The 20079-nt window shown below is 32.3% G+C and overlaps 1 non-coding gene and 3 pseudogenes across 1 annotated transcript; 2 read left to right on the top strand and 2 right to left on the bottom strand.

The window, feature by feature from the left end:
• The window catches only part of LOC124931064, a 60680-nt pseudogene extending 58467 nt beyond the window's left edge, over positions 1-2213 (top strand).
• Positions 2214-5102: 2889 nt separating this feature from the next.
• On the bottom strand, positions 5103-5198 carry LOC124923047 (annotated as a pseudogene).
• An 886-nt stretch (positions 5199-6084) lies between these two features.
• LOC124922936 lies at positions 6085-6199 on the top strand. Its single transcript, XR_007097982.1, has one exon. It is a non-coding gene; the product is annotated as a U5 spliceosomal RNA (small nuclear RNA).
• A 2908-nt stretch (positions 6200-9107) lies between these two features.
• LOC124930967 lies at positions 9108-9709 on the bottom strand (annotated as a pseudogene).
• Between the last annotated feature and the right edge of the window lie 10370 nt (positions 9710-20079).

Raw genomic sequence — 20079 nt, 5'->3', positions numbered from 1 at the left:
TTGGTTTTGATTTCATGGTGATTATGACTTTGTTTCAATGGGAAATATAAAAGGGAACTTTGTAGGGAGGAGAGTATAGATTTCCACACTATTCATTTATTGCCTATAACCTAGGGATCTATTCTCATTTTATAGGACCTGAAATGAAATATAAAATAAATATAAGTTGTTTAGTATAAAGGACAAAATTGACTGGATATTGGTATGCTAATAATTACAATGTGTTGTTATCCTTTACTCTTACATCTCTTTGTGAAAATTTTCTTGTTATGATCCATATAGATTGCATTGACAGGATGGTGAATTCCATAGGCATGTCGTAGAAGATTTCTCCCTCACTCAAGCACATAGTGAATATATTTGATGAAAGTAGTCAAAGGTCACCAATTATGTTTACTTCATTTGATAGTATAAATGAAGAATTTCATGAAACTTACAACATCAATGATAATGCTGAGTTGGATGATACTGGAATTGAAGATTTTGCAACATGGGGTTTCGAGAATGAAGATACGAATGGGGAAGACCCTATTTCTGGAGGTGATTATGAGGTTTTCTTTCAAACCTTCTTAACTTATGTCATTTGGGTTAAATGTTTAAAAGATTATAAAAATAAAGTATTTGGTTGATTATTTGAATGAATTAATTCATGGTGGGAAATATTTGTATTATTTTCAAATAACCTTTCATCAAACAAGGCCTAGAATTATGTAATATCCTTTTGTCCTAGCATTGAAAAAGAGTAAAGGATGATTCTTTACAATAATTCTGGTTGAATCTTGCAGGAGAATTAATCATCTATTTTTCAACCCCTATTGTGGAAGATAGAATAGAGAATATGAGGAATATTTGTTTCTGAGTTTGGGGCTTAATTTAAAACACAATGTACGGGTGTGTCCTGATCATTGGAAGTATCAGAAAGTAGGTAGGCCTTATAAGCTTATGGAAGGAATATTACAATTACAGTTCTCAATTTCTTTCCTATTTCAAATAATTCATATGTTTATTATTATTTTTATTCTTCTAGGTTTGTAGGTTTAACTGAAGCATCCAATGAAGATGTTCATAGTGATGTAGAGGACAATAACACACTTATTCCTCAGCCTCGTTAGGTTGGTTAAAAAGTATCTGATTGTTTCATTATTTTAAATAATACAAATCATAGGATCTGTAAAATGCTATTCCAGAGATTGTCATATAGTTGCTTACCAATAAAAGGTCAGAAATAAAGAAAACTATAGATTTGGAGCTCCTATTGTTGTTATATGACTATCCCTTTATATAGTACTTCCTTTGAACATAAAAATAGAGTTAGTTATATTACTTGTATAATAGAATTCTATAGCTTTGGTTGTTCATAGAATCACTCACTTTCTGTTAGGAAACATCTTTTAATTTTTTTGGTACAAACATGTTACGTGGACAATGATGTGAGGTGGGATTTAATTGATTGTATCTTGTATTTGTAAAGGGTGAGGGTTTATCTTATTGGCTCTATATTTATCTTCATTCTTTTCTTTTGTATCTGATTGACGAGTCTATTTGAAAATGAGTGTTTTGTTACATAGACTCTCTCAGAAATGATTTTTTTTCGGAATATGATCTAAATGAAGTGTATACCATTGTAAATATTTCTTTGTAAATATTTCTTTTGATGATCATATGTTAAGTTGTAATAGTTTAAGTGTATTTACTAATTAACTATTGTGAATTCAACATGTAAATAAGATTGAAGTCAACTATTGTGAATTCAACATGTAAATAAGATTGAAGTCAGTTATGACAAAACATCTAAACATGTGGATGTTCAGGCATTAAAAGAAATTGTTTGGAACCACTTACAAGTATACAAGGAATCAATCAGATCTAAATAGTCTTCATATCTAAATCTGACTAGTTGTTTTTTGTTTTGGATGATTTTATGAACAATAATTATAGGATGAACAACAATTACCTCTTCTTCCTCTGTCGTAGAATTACAGTATTATTCGATTAATAATTACAGTATCATTCAATCATTTGAACTAACCATATAATGATTGGAGATGTTTTTCCAAAGAATTGAAACACCATCTAAAAAGATTGGTCAAGTAAATTATTTACCATTCATAATATTTAATGTTTTTATATGGTTTTGCTTCTTTTAGGTTATCTTGTATGTTCATGCTATATGGTGTCATCCTACCGGAACTGTTCACATAGAAATACCCTGAACGGTGCCGATATATACTTAGAAAATTTGAGTTCCTACATTGAATTAGGACTTGAGTGTATTGGTATTTTGTTTATGTGCATTTTTTATTTTTTGTATGCGAGTGTATTAGTATTTTTTTTCTTTTGAGTTTTTCTTTTGTTGTGAATATTTATAACACACCATATTAGAACTTGAACATGTATGTTTTTATGGATTTTATCGTTTCTTCGGCTAATTTCGACAAGAAAATGGATTAATAAAATTTGCCCCATCTTTTAGAAAAATAATCTTACAAAACTCACACTGGAATTTGGAACTAAAGTAGTAATTTTATATGCAAACATAAAGCAATATAAAACAAAAAGATGGTTATTTAGTCTCATTTTGTTTTGGGAGTTTTGATGATTAATTTTTTGTGTTAGACATGTAAATGAAGGGAAATTTGGATTAGTAAATGACAAAGTCAATCCGAAAAATTTGTGATTTCTAGTTACTATGGTCTTCTTATCAAGTTTATTTTATACAAATTCTTAGAGATGCTTAGATATTGAGTTACGTTGATTATTTTGAAATTGGATAAAAGATGTATATACATAGGTACAAAAATCAATATATAACCAGAAGGCAATAACAACACAAATTATAACACAAGGAGAGGGTGGTCCTAGGAAACTATGAATGGAAACCCTCATTTATCATCTTAATTAGATGATGTATGGCAGACCCTAGTAAGCCAATGGAAAAAAGAAGGCAATAACACTACAACTTATAACATAAGAAGATGGTGGTCCTAGGAAAGTATAACAATTTAACACAAAAAATGGAAAACTCATTAGCCTCATTTAACATTTTTTATGTATGGCAGACCCAGTAAGCCATTAGAAACAAGAAGGCGATAACAATAAAACTTATAACATAAGGAGATGATGGTCCTAGAAAAGTATGTGCTTTTAACAAAAAGAAATGGAAGAACTCAGTAAGCTTCACTTTCATCCAAGAAGATGATGTATGGCAGACCCAAATCAGCCAATAAAAGTCAATTTCATCATCATTTTTCCATATAAATGCACCCGAGAATTGAACACGGGTCTGTACCGTGACAGGATACTATTATACCATTAGACCACTGGTCCTTGTTGATACAACCAATATATTTAAGTCATACATTTAATATTATCTTATTAGATTTTGTTAACATTGTAATTTTTGGGTCAATCTCTTCCTACATCATAGATTTAATAGAAACAGTCAAATCTCTACATAATAGATTTTATTAACATTGAAGATGATTTATTATTAGAAGTTCTCATTCTTCTTCCAACACTATTTTAGTAAATTATTGTATATACTGGTTTATAACACTAAAATGTTTTCTTAAATAAGACTTTTTTTTAATAAACAACATAATATCATTAAATAAAAATACCCATATAGGGTAAAAAAGTACAAAAGTTTAGGATTCAGATAGAACAAGTATTTGCCAAAAATGAATGACCAACAAGATAAAAAATAGAAAAAACAACCGGTATGAGAACAAAAGTAAATGACACAAATAATGAAGCTTAGAACGGCTTGAAATCAGAAGTAATGGTGATTTTTCATATGCAATGCTCCATCTTTAACAAATCAACCAATTTTTTCCACAAGTCAGAATTTGCCTCCACGTTTGAATGAGTGAGTTTCCATCAAAGATAATTTCATTCCAAAAAAATTCCACATCATTTCGAACTCTTGAAAATGTTTGCGGTTCCTCTCCATCCAAATATTATAAACAATGTTTACAAAGAAACATTTGAAGACATTTGAACTAAAGTTATTGCTCTTTGTCTTGATGATTGTCATTTCTTGATATCAAATTTCTTCACATTGAGGGACTCAAATGACGATTCAAGTGTTGATGAAGGCGATACCTGCAAATGCATTCACCCTTAGTTTTGAAATCATCATTTTGTAAAATAATAATTATTACTGAATACAAACTTTCTAGTCTGACTCTTTATTAGAATTATTGGAGAATAAGATTAGGAGAATTTATTGGAGAAAACCTACACCCATATGGATAAATGATTGTATCGTTAACTAATGTGGGCATTTTAAAACTATTCGTTCAAAATATAATCCTTCTGTTAAATAATCAACCTTTATATAAACCCTGGTAACATTATATGGAAAAACATAATCTACTAATGGTGCGACAACAACTGTCCATCTGATCCAACAGACACAAGTTATATTTATCCATTGGTTAAAAACTAACTTTTTTAACAATACTATGTAACCCTAGTTATGTTATAGGCCTTTCCATTGATATAATATAAGCATAATGACAAAACATAATATATTAATAGTGCGACAACAACTGTCCATCTGATCCAACAGACACAAGTTATATTTATCCATTGGTTAAAAACTAACTTTTTTAACAATACTATGTAACCCCAATTATGTTATAGGCCTTTCCATTGATATAATATAAGCATCAATGGTAGGATAGTTTCCAAACATTCTATTCACTTTGGTGACTAGTACTCGTTTTTTGTACCCTGTATAAAAATGATTTTATAAGTTTATACATATCAAACAAAAAAAATACTCAATAAAGATAAGAACGTACATTGACAGGTGATAGAAAATTAAAGGAATCCAATTAGGAAAAATTAAAGGAATTCAATTAGAAAAAACCAAAGAAGCCTTGACCGGGCATAGAGGAGCGAATGAAAAAGGGACGAAGACCCTACTAACTAGGAGCTACAACATGTCTTTTATTTTTCCATCTTAATAAGTTAATTAGTTTGAGAAAAAAAAATCAACAAATGTCATTATGTGCAAACCGTTAAAGTACACATCAAAAAACTACATTATTTTCCCTCCGGTCGCCGGCGTACGCTTCGGAGAGGAAAAAGGGTAAAAAAAATTTGGACCATTCTTGCGTGTCATTTTTGCGCAGGGGCCATGCTAATCTTCTCTGTATCGTTCAAATTTTATCGAATGTCCCTGAAGAGACATAACCATCTCTCTCATTCTTAAAAAGACTTCATTCTTAAGTTAGAGGAGCGATGTGGGATCAATTTTAGAAAATGAATGGACAACTGCTATTTTTTGTGATCGACTGTTAGAGTGTTTTTCGAGGAACGCATGTGTTCTTTATAGAGAATGAGGGTCTTTCAAAGTATTCCCTTGATTTATAGGGTTTTTTCTTTTGAGGGAATATTGATTTTATGAGAGAAAAAGAATGGGGAGCTACCCATTATGTCATGTTGATAAGGTGTCCAAGGGCCGAGCTAGGATTTAAAATCTAGTCAGGATAAGTTATTTCCATAAAATTTACCCGGCTAGAATGATAATAATATGAAAAAAAAAGTATACGTAGTTTACGGTCGTTAGGTCCCTTCATCGACCGGAGAACTCAATAGCGACGATATTTCTCCCCGTCGTTATTTCCATTCGCATGCAAACTGTTTTGAGTTACCCGAGCTGTACATAGACATTCATCATAATGACTATAACATAAGTTTATTAAATATCAAATGCGAGTCATATACCTTGTTTGAAAGTACGAGTTATAACCACCATCATAGTAATAACTTCAATTCAAATTAAAGTGTTTTTAGTGAAAATCAAATGTTAAAAATAAAACTCTTTTTATTGGAGCTATACTAATAAATCATTGTAATAGTTTGTTATTAACATTTGATAAAATAATATATAGTTAAAAGTATCAAATTCTTGAAAGTATTATTGAATTATCCTATTCTTTAAATAAAAGAAGAAAAAACACCATTAGCCTTAATAATGACAAAAAAGTGTGTTGTCCCACATTGTTAGATGAAGTGAAAATAGGGATTTGATATTATTATAAGAGGGGAGTTGGTGATTACAAAAAATTATGAAGCCAAGCACTAAACACAAAGCGAACTATTCTTTCGCATTTTACTAAAGAATACCGTGTGTTCTTTGCAATACGTGGCATACGCCTATTTTTGTTAGGTCCTCTAATCGGAGGCACCCTACAATTGAGTTTAAACTTTGAATTTTTCTTATCTACGAAAATTTAATTCATATTATTTATTAATGTATTATTTGAATTATACTTAAAAGAAAGTTGTAATAAATAAAAGTATTTCACTCTTTATTTGACAACATACTCCCTAATTGTTTTGTGCATGACTAGGGACCTTATCTTCTCATGCACCTGTTCTCACGAAGACTCAATCATTTAGTTTAGAGAAGTGTGATCCACAATGGTGGATAATTTGGTTAGAGAGAAATCGTAGATATTTCAACAATCTTAAATGACCGTTGCGGATCCAACACAATGCTATCATTTTAACATTATATGATGTTCGATGTGGGAAGCCGATAGATTCAGTTGGAGAGCTCATTTCCTTTTTGGAAGATCTCCGCACATGTTAATTTTGTAATATTTGTGTGATTTTTTTTTATAAATTTAATGTTTTTGTCGTTATGTGTAAACGACTATCCATTCATAATATTATTGCATGAATCATTTAAAAAAAGCATCATAGAGTTTTATTTCAGGGGTGGGAAAGTTTAAAAGCGAGAGAGCTTGGATATCAATCCTCCATTAAAGCTTCAACCAACATTTAAAATTTCAAAAAAATAAAATTCTTCATTTTTATAAATTAAAATATGAATTCTTTGAAAAGCTTACTCATATTTTTGCAATCTTTACAGGTTCCTACCCTTTCTTATTCACAACTCACAAGTGCGTTTGAATTTCTCTAAAATTCATTATTTTTTTATATCTCAAAATGACGAACCCAGACGCATGCCTTAAGAATATATGAGTACAATAATTAAATCTAGTTTAGGAAATAAGCTAGAGCCTTAGACATGTGGATATGATTTGAATAAATTATCAAATAAAAGTATAAAAATCATATTTTCAAAAAATGACAAAACGTTTGTAGTAGAGATCATTCATTTCGGTGGGCACTTGAGACATAATATTGATGACTTTTCTCACGTGTAACCAAACACCGGACCAAATCGAAATTTCTAAGTCGTGTTTGACTTAAAAAAAAATATTTTTCCTGCCTAATTTCTCGATGAGTAAATTAAGTAACAACTTTAAAAGAGTCAAAGCTAGTATAATTTTGTTTAAGTCCTATTTGTGGTTTATCATCACACACTTAGGCAAATTCGAGAGAGTCATTTCCTCGTCTCGTTTTACGAGATTCAATTAAATGTAGGCCACAAGACTTAGCAAAACATTGACAAATTAAAATTTAATTATAGTCGCACTCACTATTTTGGTTCTTATCTCATTCGAGATTCGAGAGAAAAGTGAGTTCTAGGGCGTAAATTATCGAGTCTGGACGTTTCGAAAAATGTCGATAAAAAGACATTAGAGTACCAAAGGCTAATGTGCTAATATAAGAACTGGAAATAGTTCGGGACAATGTGCTCTAATTTTTTCCCAATAATTGAATACTTTTGAGAGAAACCAAACAAGGCCAGATGAATCACTAGGAGTGATAATCTTAAAAAATTATTGTTAAAAAGAGTAGGGTATTAATAATATTTTTTTTAACTTTTTTCTCATTAACAAAGTGAAGTTTTTAAAAAACTTACAAATTAATTTAGAATGTTCAATCAATCATTATATGTACTCATTTTAAACTATCACAATAGATTATCCTTCCGTGAGGGGAAATGAAATTTGAGGAAATGACCTCACTAATAGGGTGAATAGCGGATAGTGTGAGTGCATAATTTAAATAGCGTTGTTGACCCTCTTTTTTTAATGACAATTATACCCTTGCGTAACGCAACTCCAGTTGCGTGACGCAACCGATTTTTTTTTATTTTTTTTTCTATTTTTTTTTCGTCTCGCGATTGCGTGACGCAACTGGGGTATTTTCGTTCAAAAAAATTCATAATTAAAATTTTTTGAAAAATAAAAAAATAAAATAACTGAGGTTGCGTGACGCAACGGGGGCATTTTCGTCTAAAAACAATAAAAGGGGTCACCAACGCTTTTTTTTTAATTCTGCACTTTCCGCATTTAAGACATTATTGAGGGTCATCTCCTCAAATTCCCCCCTTGAGGAGAGATTTATGTTTTATTTCGATTTATTTTTGAATTCATTTGTTTATTTTATTTTATTTTATTACAAAATATAAATTTTGATTAGAAAAATGCATTAGCTTCTTTTGAATATGCTACTTTTTATATATTTTTATTATCCTAATTATTTGTTTTATAATATTATGTTAAACATTATGAATCTATGATTAATTATAAAAGTTCATAAAAAAACATTAATCTATCCAAAATAAAAAAAAAAATTTGATTTTCAATATTAACCGTTAATTTATAGTTTAGTTGTTACATACACAATTATATCTCTTTACACACTTAAAGTATTCTCTTGAATATGATTATTAAAACAAAGCTATATATAATGTGCTCTATATAAGAGAACACAATTAATATGGTTTGAATCAAGAAATTCAAGAATAAAGACATTCACACCTCAGAAAGAGAATTTCTCTTATTTATTAGTTTTACTGCCAAGAAATTTCATTTAGCTGGAGCGGAGAAACAACAAACAAGACTATATATTATTTGTAAGTGAAGATCAAATCTCATTGAAAGATAAAGACAAACATACATCAATTATAAAATATAAATTCATTCATATTTGTATTTTCTATCCCAAATCAAGTCAACCACAGGGAAAAGGAAATTAACCCACTGTTCAACCTTAATTTGACATGTAGAATAATTCTCACATGTCAAAATCAAAAACATCATCAACAACAATGAAACAACCTATAATAGTTTTGGCCATCCATCTGTAATCACTCAAGTACACTGTCAGGAACAAACAATCATAAGAAACAACAAACAGTTCATAATCTTTTCAATTGGGGGATGGAATGTAAGTTAAGATATCACTTTATGTTTCCCAGCTTCAGCTTCTTCTTGTTCTTGCTGCTGTTGAAGGATAAGGCCATCTTGGGTGGCGGCAGGGTCCAGATCCCAACAGCATTCTGGCAGATCATCAGTCCTTTCTCCACCTCTAATTCGCCAAGAAGGAACACGATGTGAGAATCTCAACTTTTCCTTCTTCAAAACCCAACTAATGGAACCCTTATCTGGGTTCCTCCCATACACAGTCCTGTAACCATCTACTTTCACCAGTGGACTCATGCAAACCCCATCTTCTTCATCATAATCCATCATAACTTCCACCATCTCATATTGATGCCTAACTTCAAAGGGGGTCTCCCTGTTCCATTCCGATGACCAGTTCTTGTATATGGCCCATATATCCCCGCCCCTAGGATAAATTCTAAGGCATCCTCCTCGTTTTATTTTTTCTCTGCTCAATACATGAGAAAAGATGTTCTAAATTTTCCACAATATTTCGTAAAGCCAGATTTTATCCAATTCACTGACCCGAACTCCGCGTCAGTTTTGGAGTTCATGTAACTAATTGCAGTTTTAAACGGTGAGACTGAAATCAGACAGTACAGACGTGGCATAGCATCTTTTTCATCATAGAGCGCCCATATCTGCTTCGCCTTGAAGCATTGCTCAGCCCTATCATTGTCAAAATTGTGAAAATCAGAGATAGGAACCTTCATGCGCATTGATGCCCTCCTCCTCACCACTGATTGAAGTCCAACTGTGCCAGAAATTGCGGCAGTACTAGGCTTGTTAGACACCACCACCTCTCCTACTGATTTTCCTGCTGCTGCTGCTTCTTTCTGAGGTAAATTTGCTAGGTTTTTCTTCAGTGCAGCTACTTCAGCATCAGCTTTCCTTATCTCTGGCAACTTCTTTCTTAATTCAGACAATGCCCTATTAATTAATAACTTTTTTGAGTCAAAAATTGACATTGATGGTCCCATATCTGATAGATTATTTAAGACGTTTCTACGCATGTGTCATCAAGACTCTTTCTCCTTGAGGGCTTGCCCAGTTTGGAAGGCTCGTGAAGAGATCTCGTGTTTTTATTGCCATTTCCTATAGGGTGTGCCTCGAGAGGGATGGTTATATTTGTATCAACAACCTCCCCTGAAGATCCAGAATACGATTTCCGCTTAGATTTAGATACAGCGACTCCATTTGTGGTTGGGATATTTATAATAGTCCCAAGTTGATTTGCATAGCAGTTTTCAGGAGCAGAAAAATGTTGACAATCAAGAAAAGGATACGAGCCATCTGGAGGTCCTATCCCTTCGTTAATTGCCATGAAAACACCACGACAATTCTTGCAGGATAGTTTTTTTTTCACGTACTTCAGGAGATACTTATACCGAACGTTACAAGTAGTGCATTTTTTCCAAAAGGATTCACCCCTTTCATAGAAAAAAAAGACTTTATTAATTGTCATCAACAAAGTAAATATTTAGAATAATTTCATTAAAAGAAAGAAATGATTTAGAATAAGGCCTTGTATGTTTATGGGTTATTTGGATAACCAATTGACAGGGCCACTCGGGGTACCCTAGGCCGACCTTGTTTGGGAGTATCGTAAGAAAATATATGATAAATGAAAGACAACAAAAACAAGATAGACCAAAATAGGGGCAAAACCCTTTGACCTTGTATTTCTCCAGATATCGTACAAGGTTCGTTCACTTAGGTCGGACAATATATTCCATGCTTCCGAGAGAAGGTTAAATGCCCCCATCTCCCCCAACAGTTTTGTTGCAATAAGGGTTAAGCAGACGATAAATCTCCGTAAACTGTCTGATGAGCCTAGCCATAACGACATATGGTTTTAGACCAAAAATTGCATAGAAATCAGTTTCCCCTTTGAATTTTCTCTCAGATGCAGCATAGACATCAAATGTAGCTTTCATTTCTTTTATACCCTCCAAGCTTGGACAAAGAATTTGAGCTCTCAAAGCATAGCTACTTGCACCATTGTAGTCTTTCTCAACAAATCTTTTCTCAGCCTCCTCCCTTTCTGTCCTGCGAACCGACACAATTTTCCTACACCGGAGTGAGTGTCAGCTTCTTTTTTCCTTCATTTGTTTCTCAATTCATGTCAAAATGCAATTCATGAACCAATTTCGAGCTTCAGCTACAGATAGGCCATTGATTTGATTTAGATTGAAATTCATATAACTTTAATATAGGAAGACGTGATACTTATATATCTAATTAGTTTTCATCGAACTACTGTAGGTTTATTAGCTTAGTTTTGCGTATCTGCTGTGGCCTCAGTGTGCAATTCGGATGTTTCATTTTATTTCAAAAGTTTTAATCTGAGTATTGGATTTACAATTTTGTGGATGCTAATCTGAGTATTGGATTTACAATTTTGTGGTTCTTGTTTGATCTATGGAAATTAACGAAGAGGTGGCTCCCAGGGCGAAAGAGAAGGAGGTTCATATGACAGAAGGGGAGGCGGCTAGACTAGGGCGGAAAAGGAGGAGGCTCCTATGGTTGTAGAGGAGGCTGCTAGGGAGGTAGAGGTGGCTCCTATGGCGGAAGAGGAGGCTGCTAGGGAGGTAGAGGTAGCACCTATGGCAGAAGAGGAGTCTCCTACAGAAATTAAGGAAATTAAGGAAGAGGTGGCTACCAGGGTGATAGAGGAAAAGGCTACAATGGAAGTAGAGGAGGAGGTTTGCAGGGCAGAAAGGGAGGAGGCTCCTATGGCGGTAAAGGAGGTTCGCAGGACAGAAATTGAGGAGGTTGAGAAAAGATTTGTTGAGAAAGACTACAATGGCACAAGTAGCTATGATTTGAGAGCTCAAATACTTTGTCAAAATTTGGAGGGTATAAAAGAAATGAAAGCTACATTTGATGTCTATGTTGCATCTGAGACAACATTCAAAGGGGAAACTGAATTCGCAATTTTTGGTCTAAAACTATTTACTGTTAAGGCTAGGCTCATCAAACAGTATACGAAGATGTGTTGTCTATTTAACCCTTATCCCAACAAAACTGTTGGGACAGATGGGGGCATTTAAGCCTCTATCGGAAGCATGGAATATATTGTCTGATCTCAGTGAACGAACCGAGAAGGAGGAGAAGGAGAGGTGGTGGTTTCTAACCAGCCTAGCACTGCCACAATTTCTGGCACAATGAAGCTTCAATCAGTGGTGAGGAGGAGGACATCAATGCGACATGACGGTTCCTGACTCTGATTTTCACAACTTTGACAATGAAAGGTCTGAGAAATGCTTCAAGGCAAAGCAGATATGGGCAATCTACGACGAAGAAGATGGTATGCCACGTCTGTACTGTCTGATTCGTCAAGTGATTTCAGTCTCACCTTTTAAAATTGCAATCAATTACATGAACTCTAAAACTGTTTCGGAGTTTGGGTCGGTGAATTGGATAGAATCTGGCTTCACGAAATCTTGTGGAAATTTTAGGACATCAAACATTGATGTGGTTGAAGAAGTGAACATCTTTTCTCATGTACTGAGCAGAGAAAAAACAACACGGGGAGGATGCCTTAGAATTTATCCTAGGAGCGGAGATAAGGGTTCCATTTGTAGGGTTTTGAAGAAGGAAATGTTGTGATTCTCACATTGTGTTCCTTGATGGCGAATTAGAGGTGCAGAGAAGACTGATGATCTGCCAGAATGATGTTGGGATCTTGACCCAGCTGCAACCCAAGATGGCCTTATTCTTCAAAAGCAGCAAGAAGAATAAGAAGTAAACTGTTTGTTTTTTCTTATGATTGTTCCTGAGTGTACTTGAGAGATTTACAGATGGATAACCAAAACTATTATAGGTTGGTTGTTTCTTTATTTGAAAACTGTTGATTATTTGTTGTTTTGAGATCAAAGTTTGAAATTAAGCTGCTCTTGAATTATCAATAACCATACCCGGTCCAGGATCTGACTTTCTTCTTGCTGGATTGATTGTCTTATTTTGTTATAAAATAAATAAATAAAATATTTTAATTATAATTTATTAATAATTTTTGGGATAAAGAAATTTGAGTAGATGGTGATTTTAGAAAATAGATACACACTCAGTGTTTAAAACATACTAAAAAAATATGTGTTTAATGTCGACCAATTTTTCGGTGACCGATAATAACGGAATATTATTACATCACAATATGATGGGCAACTCTAAGTCAAATATTAGATCTCTCAATTGTGGTTGTCTTAGTACAAGATTACACTAAAAAAAATAAGATTTAAAAAAATGCTCTTTTCAACTTTAAAAAGTATTAAAATAAGTGTTTATGAACTAACGTAGTATTACACAAATCAAATATTTTATTCTTAAGTTGCAAATTTTATAATTTATGTTGTCACTCTTTTATAGATATATTTATAAATAGAAGTATTTTGTTTCAACTTTCAATATATATTATTGAATAATATTATTAATATTATAATACATATTAAACATTATTTGTATTGCAGATTTTATTTATGATATTGTATTTTATAATTTATTTTATAATAATCATTATAAATATGCTTAATTTTTAAAGTGTCCGGATTGTCGAGTCAAGAACTGTGGTTAATTTGAATATTTATTTGAGAGTAAATGGATACTTGAGTCGGATTGTGGGTGGACTCGCACATAAACTTAAAATGGTTAAAATAAAATTAAAAATGTTATTTGTATGTTTTGAACTTGCAACCTAACCAAATAAGTACAAACTTTTAACCAACTAGGCTAACAACACTTTATATGTAAGATTCAACACCAGATTTGATGAACACGAGACATTTTAACAATAAAAGTTCAAATTTTTAACTAACTAATCTATATATATAATGATGCTTAATTTTTAAAGTGTCTAGATTGCTGGGTCGAGAGCTATGGTTAATTTGGATGATTATTTGAGATTAAATGGATACTTAGGTCGGATTGTCGGTTGACCCGCCCATAAACTTAAAATGGTTAAAAATAGAATTAAAAATGTTATTTGTATGTTTCGAACTTGTAACCTAACAAAATAAATACAACATTTTAACCAACTAAGCTAACAATACTTTATATTTAAAATTTAACACCAAATTTGATGAACGCGAGAGATTTTAACAATAAAAGTTCAAATTTTAACTAACTAATATATAAATATATATATATATAATGATGCTTAATTTTTAAAGTGTCCGGATTGCCAGGTCGAGAGCTGTGGTTAATTTGGATATTAATGTAAGAGTAAATTGATATTTGGGTCGGATTGTGGGTTGACCCGTCCAAAAAACTTGAAACGGTTAAAAATAAAATTAAAAATTCTATAGTTATGGTTCGAACTTGCAACCTAACAAAACAAGTACAATTTTTTAATCAAATAGGCTAATAAAACTTTATATTTTAAATTCAACACCAAATTTGATGAACGCGGTAGTTCATCAATAGTTTTTAATTGGTCATAATTCTCTTTTGACACTGCGCTACAGATTTAAATATTATTAGTGAGCAATAATGGAAGAGTTTCATCATATTTATAGAGATAAGGGACATAATTCATATGGATATTGTAAGTCTCGTTTGGGGTATTTTAATGATAGTCTTTACATTTTTTCTTTCACTCGTAGTATGGGTAAGAATTGGACTCTAGAGGTGAAACTAAATGAGTTGAAGAATCAAACTGTATCAATTGTTTTAGAGATCGTTCTGCAATGTGAGAGTAAATGGATACTTGAGTCGAATTGTGGGTTAACCCGCCCTTAAATTTAAAACGGTTAAAAATAAAATGAAAAATGCTATCACATTTTTACCGTAATAACTTTTTCACGGGTTTATTATATTATTACTCGTGCAAATGCACAGAATAAATGTTAGTTTGCTTAATAATGACTTATTTATTAATGACTTGTTTAATATTAATTAATTTATTTTTTCTAACAAAAATTGTATTAACATTTATGTTGATAAAAATATTTTTTAAAAATATTTAAAATTATTATTTCAACATAATTTCATTAATTTATAAATTAAATTTTCTTTTTATATTTTACTGATTTAATTAGCCATATATTCTATAACATTTTTACAATAGTTTCATATATCTTAATAATAAATATAGTAATTTCAAATGTACATATTTTATAATACATAACAATTATATATTTTAAATATTCACAATTAATTTACAAATTTATCTTGCAAGACCACTTGCAATTAATAGGTATTTTTTAAAATAATTTATACATTTAATTTACTTGCTATATATTTTTTCATATATATAAAATTATATCTTAAATTTATATATAAAATAACATGATTTGAAATAACTTTACAATGTATATTTAAGTTTTTTTTTCAATTAGTTTATTAATAGTATTTGGTCAGTAATAGAAAATATGTATTTTTTAAATTTAGATTAATGGATGATTTCTCGGGACATAATCAGGTCCTGATGGCGCCTGAAAACAAGGAGAAAACTACTTTCATCACAGAGGTCGGTATCTTTTGAAATCGAGTGATGCCCTTTGGACTGAAGAATAATGGAGCTACGTATCAGAAAGCAACCATAAGTCACAACTATTCTCCACGACATAATCCACAAGAAAGTCAAGGTCTACGTTCATGATATCATCGTCAAATCAAATAATCGAGCTGAACATATCACGAACATGGAGAAATTCCTTTACAGGATTTGGAAATACCATCTCTGTTTAAATCAAATGAAGTGCACCTTCGGTGTCACTACTAGTAAGATGATAATATTTCTGATTACTCAAAAAGGAATAGAAGTCAACTTTAGCAAGATTGCGGCCTTCACTGCCATGACATCACCCCGAAATGAGCGAGAGGTTCGAAGATTTTTGGATAAAATTCAAAATATTAGTCGCTACATTAGTAAACTCACTTACACTTGCGATCATCTCTTCAAGCATCTTAAGAAGGGTCAAAAGTTGTCTGGAGTGATACTCATTAACATGTCCTCGAGAAGGTGAAGGCATATTTGCAATCCCTTCCTATCCTCATGTCTTTGAGGCCAGGAGTTTCTTTAATTCTTCACTTCACTATCACTAAGTTATTTCCATAAAACCTACCTGGCTAGAATGATAATAATATGAAAAAAAATATACACAGTTTACGGTCGTTAGGTCCCTCCATCAACCGAATAACTCAATAGCGGTGGTATTTCTCCCCGTCGTTATTGACATTCGCATGCAAACTATTTTGAGTTACTCGGGGCTGTACATAGACCTTCCCTTGAAGGTGTCGATGCCTCTATTAATATAAGTAATATTCGTCATAATGACTATAACATAAGTTTATTAAATATCAAATACGAGTCATATACCTTGTTTGAAAGTACGAGTTATAACCACTCTCATAGTAATAACTTCAATCCAATTTAAATAGTTCTTAGTGAAAATCAAATGTTTAAAATAAAACTCTTTTTATTGGAGCTATACTAATAAATCATTTTAATAGTTTGTTATTAACATTTGATAAAACAATATACTTAAAAGTATCAAATTCTTGAAAATATTATTGAATTATCCTATTCTTTAAATAAAAGAAGAAGAAAAACCATTAGCCTCAATAATGACAAAAAAGTGTGTTGTCCCACATTGTTAGATGAAGTGAAAACAGGGATTCAATATTATTATAAAAGGGGAGTTGGTGATTAAAGGAAATTACTAAGTCAAGCATTGAACACAAAGAAGCAGACGATACATCTCCGTAAACTTTCTGACAAGCCTAGCCGCAGATTGGTTTTATACCAAAAAGGGAAACTGATTTCTATGCAATTTTTGGTCTAAAACCATCTTCCGGTATGGCTAGGCTCATCAGAAAGGTTATGGAGATGTATCGTCTGATCAACCCTTATTGCAACAAAACTGTTGGGGGCAGATGGGGCATTTATTCTCTCGTAAGCATGGAATACATTGTCCAACCTAAGTGATCGGACCTCATACGATATCAGGAGAAATACTAGGTATGTGCATTTGCATTCTCAGTTTTGCCAAGCAAATCTTTGTTTTGATAATGACAATTATTCTAAGTCTTATTATAATTCTTTGTTTGGTTAATCACAATGAGACCTTTTGTGATACAAGGTCAAAGGATTTTACCATATTTTGGTCTATCTTTTTTTTTGTTGTCTTTCATTTATCATATATTTTCTTACCGATACTCCCAAATAAGGTCGGCCAGGGTACCCCGAGTGACCATGTCAATTGGTTAACCAAATAACCCATAAACATACAAGGCCTTATTCTAAATAATTTCTTTATTTTAATGAAATTATTCTAAATATTTGCTTTGTTGATGACAATTCTTTTTATCTATGAAAGGGGTGATTCCTTTTGGACAAAATGCACCGCTTGTAACGTTCAGTATGAGTATCTCCTATCTCCTGAAGTACGTGAACAAAAAACTATCCTGCAAGAATTGTCGTGGTGTTTTCATGGCAATTAACGAAGGGATAGGACCTCCAGATGGCTCGTATCCTTTTCGTGATTGTCAACATTTTCCTGCTCCTGAAAACGGTTATGCAGATCAACTTGGGACTATTACAAATATCCCAACCATGCACAAATGGAGTCGTTGTATCTAAATCTAAGCAGAAATCGTATTCTGAATCTTCGGTGGAGGTTGTTGATACAAATATAACCATCCCTCCCGAGGCACACCCTTTAGGGAATGGAAATAAAAGCACGAGATCTCTTCACGAGCCTTCCAAACTGGGCAAGCCCTCAAGGAGAAAGAGTCTGGATGACACAGGCGTAGAAACGCCTTCAAATAATCTATCAGATATGGGACCATCAGTGTCAATTTTTGACTCAGAAAAGTTATTAATTAATAGGGCATTGTCTGAATTAAGAAAGAAGTTGCCAGAGATAAGGAAAGCTGACGCTGAAGTACCTGCACTGAAGAAAACCTAGCAAATTTACCTCAGAAAGCAGCAGCAGCAGAATCATCAGGAGGAGAGGTGGTGGTGTCTAACAAACCTAGTACACAAGACGATTCCTAACTCTGATTTTCACAATTTCAGCACAGTTGGGCTTCAATCAGTGGTGAGGAGGAGGGCATCAGTGCACAAGACGATTCCTAACTCTGATTTTCACAATTTTGACAATGATAGGTCTGAGCAATGTTTTAAGGAGAAGCAGATATGGGCGATCTACGAAGAAGAAGAAGAAAGCGGAAGCTGGAAACTTAAAGTGATATCATAACTTACACCCCACCCCCCAATAGTAGATTATAAACTGTTTTTTTTTCTTATGATTGTTCCTTATTGTGTACTTGAGAGATTTATAGATGGATGGCCAAAACTTTTATAGGTTGGTTGTTTCTTTGTCTGAAAACTGTTGTTTCTTTATTGTTGCTGGTGTTTTTAATTTTGACATGTGAGAATTATTTTACATGTCAAATTAAATTTGACTGGATAGATAGAAAATGAAAATATGAATGAATTTATATTTTATAATTGAAGTATATATTTCTTTAGTTTTCAAATGAGATCTCATTTGATCTTCAGCTTTCTAATATAGTGTTGGGATTCTTTGAAACAAGAAACGAATGAGATCAAGTCTTGACACTAGCTTGATTGGGTGAGCTTGTATATAATGGTGCAAGCTCTTCTCTACCCAGGCTAGTGCCCAACAAACCTTCTCCACAAAAGAGTAATTTAACTCATAATCGGTGGTCATCATTTTGCTGATGAATGGCGCAACCTCTTCGTTACCTAGGCTAGTGCCCAATAGACCTTCTCCACAGAAGAGTCATTTAACTCATAATCGGTCATCATTTTGCTGATGTAGTAGATTGCCACCTCTTCTTTGATTTCATTCTCCTAGACTAGAATGCTCCCCATGGATGACTTAGTGATAGTGAAGTGAAGAATCAAAGAAACTCCTGGCCTTAAAGACATGAGGATAGGAAGGGATTACAAATATGCCTTCACCTTCTCGAGGACATGTTAATGAGTATCACTCCAAACAACTTTTGACCCTTCTTAAGATGCTTGAAGAGATGATCGCAAGTGTAAGTGAGATTACTAATGTAGCGACTAATATATTGAATTTTGTCCAAAAATCTTCGAACATCTCGCTCATTTTGGGGTGATGTCATGGCTATGAAGGCCGCAATTTTGCTAGAGTCGACTTCTATTCCTCTTTGAGTAATCAGAAATATTATCATCTTACCAGTAGTGACACCGAAGGTGCACTTCATTTGATTTAAACAGAGATGTTATTTCCAAATCCTCTAAAGGAATTTCTCCAAGTTCGTGATATGTTCAGCTCGATTCTTGGATTTGACAATGATATCATCAATGTAGACCTTGACTTTCTTGTGAATTATGTCGTGGAGAATAGTTGTGAATTATGGTTGCTTTCTGATACGTAGCTCCATTGTTCTTTAGTCCAAAGGGCATCACTTGATTGCAAAAGACACCGACCTCTATGATGAAAGTAGTTTTCTCCTTGTTTTCAGGCGCCATCAGGACCTGATTATATCCCGAGAAACCATCCATTAATCTAAATTTAAAAAATACATATTTTCTATTACTAACAAATACTATTAATAAACTAATTGAAAAAAAAAACTTAAATATACATTGTAAAGTTATTGCGAATCATGTTATTAAATGGCTAAAATTATTGTTAAAATTTAAGATATAAATTTTATATATATGACAAAATATATAGCAAGTAAATTAAATGTATAAATTATTTTAAAAAATACCTATTAATTGCAAATGGTCTTGCAAGATAAGTTTGTAAATTAATTGTGAATATTTAAAATATATAATTGTTATGTATTATAAAATATGTACATTTGAAATTACTATATTTATTATTAAGATATATGAAACTATTGTAAAAATGTTGTAGAATATATGGTTAATTAAATCAGTAAAATATAAAAAGAAAAATTAATTTATAAATTAATGAAATCATGTTGAAATAATAATTTTAAATATTTTTAAGAAATATTTTTACCAACATAA

The sequence above is a fragment of the Impatiens glandulifera genome, chromosome 1 (genome assembly GCF_907164915.1).
Source record: "Impatiens glandulifera chromosome 1, dImpGla2.1, whole genome shotgun sequence".
Taxonomy (NCBI): domain Eukaryota; kingdom Viridiplantae; phylum Streptophyta; class Magnoliopsida; order Ericales; family Balsaminaceae; genus Impatiens; species Impatiens glandulifera.
This window is presented reverse-complemented; position numbering and strand designations above follow the sequence as displayed.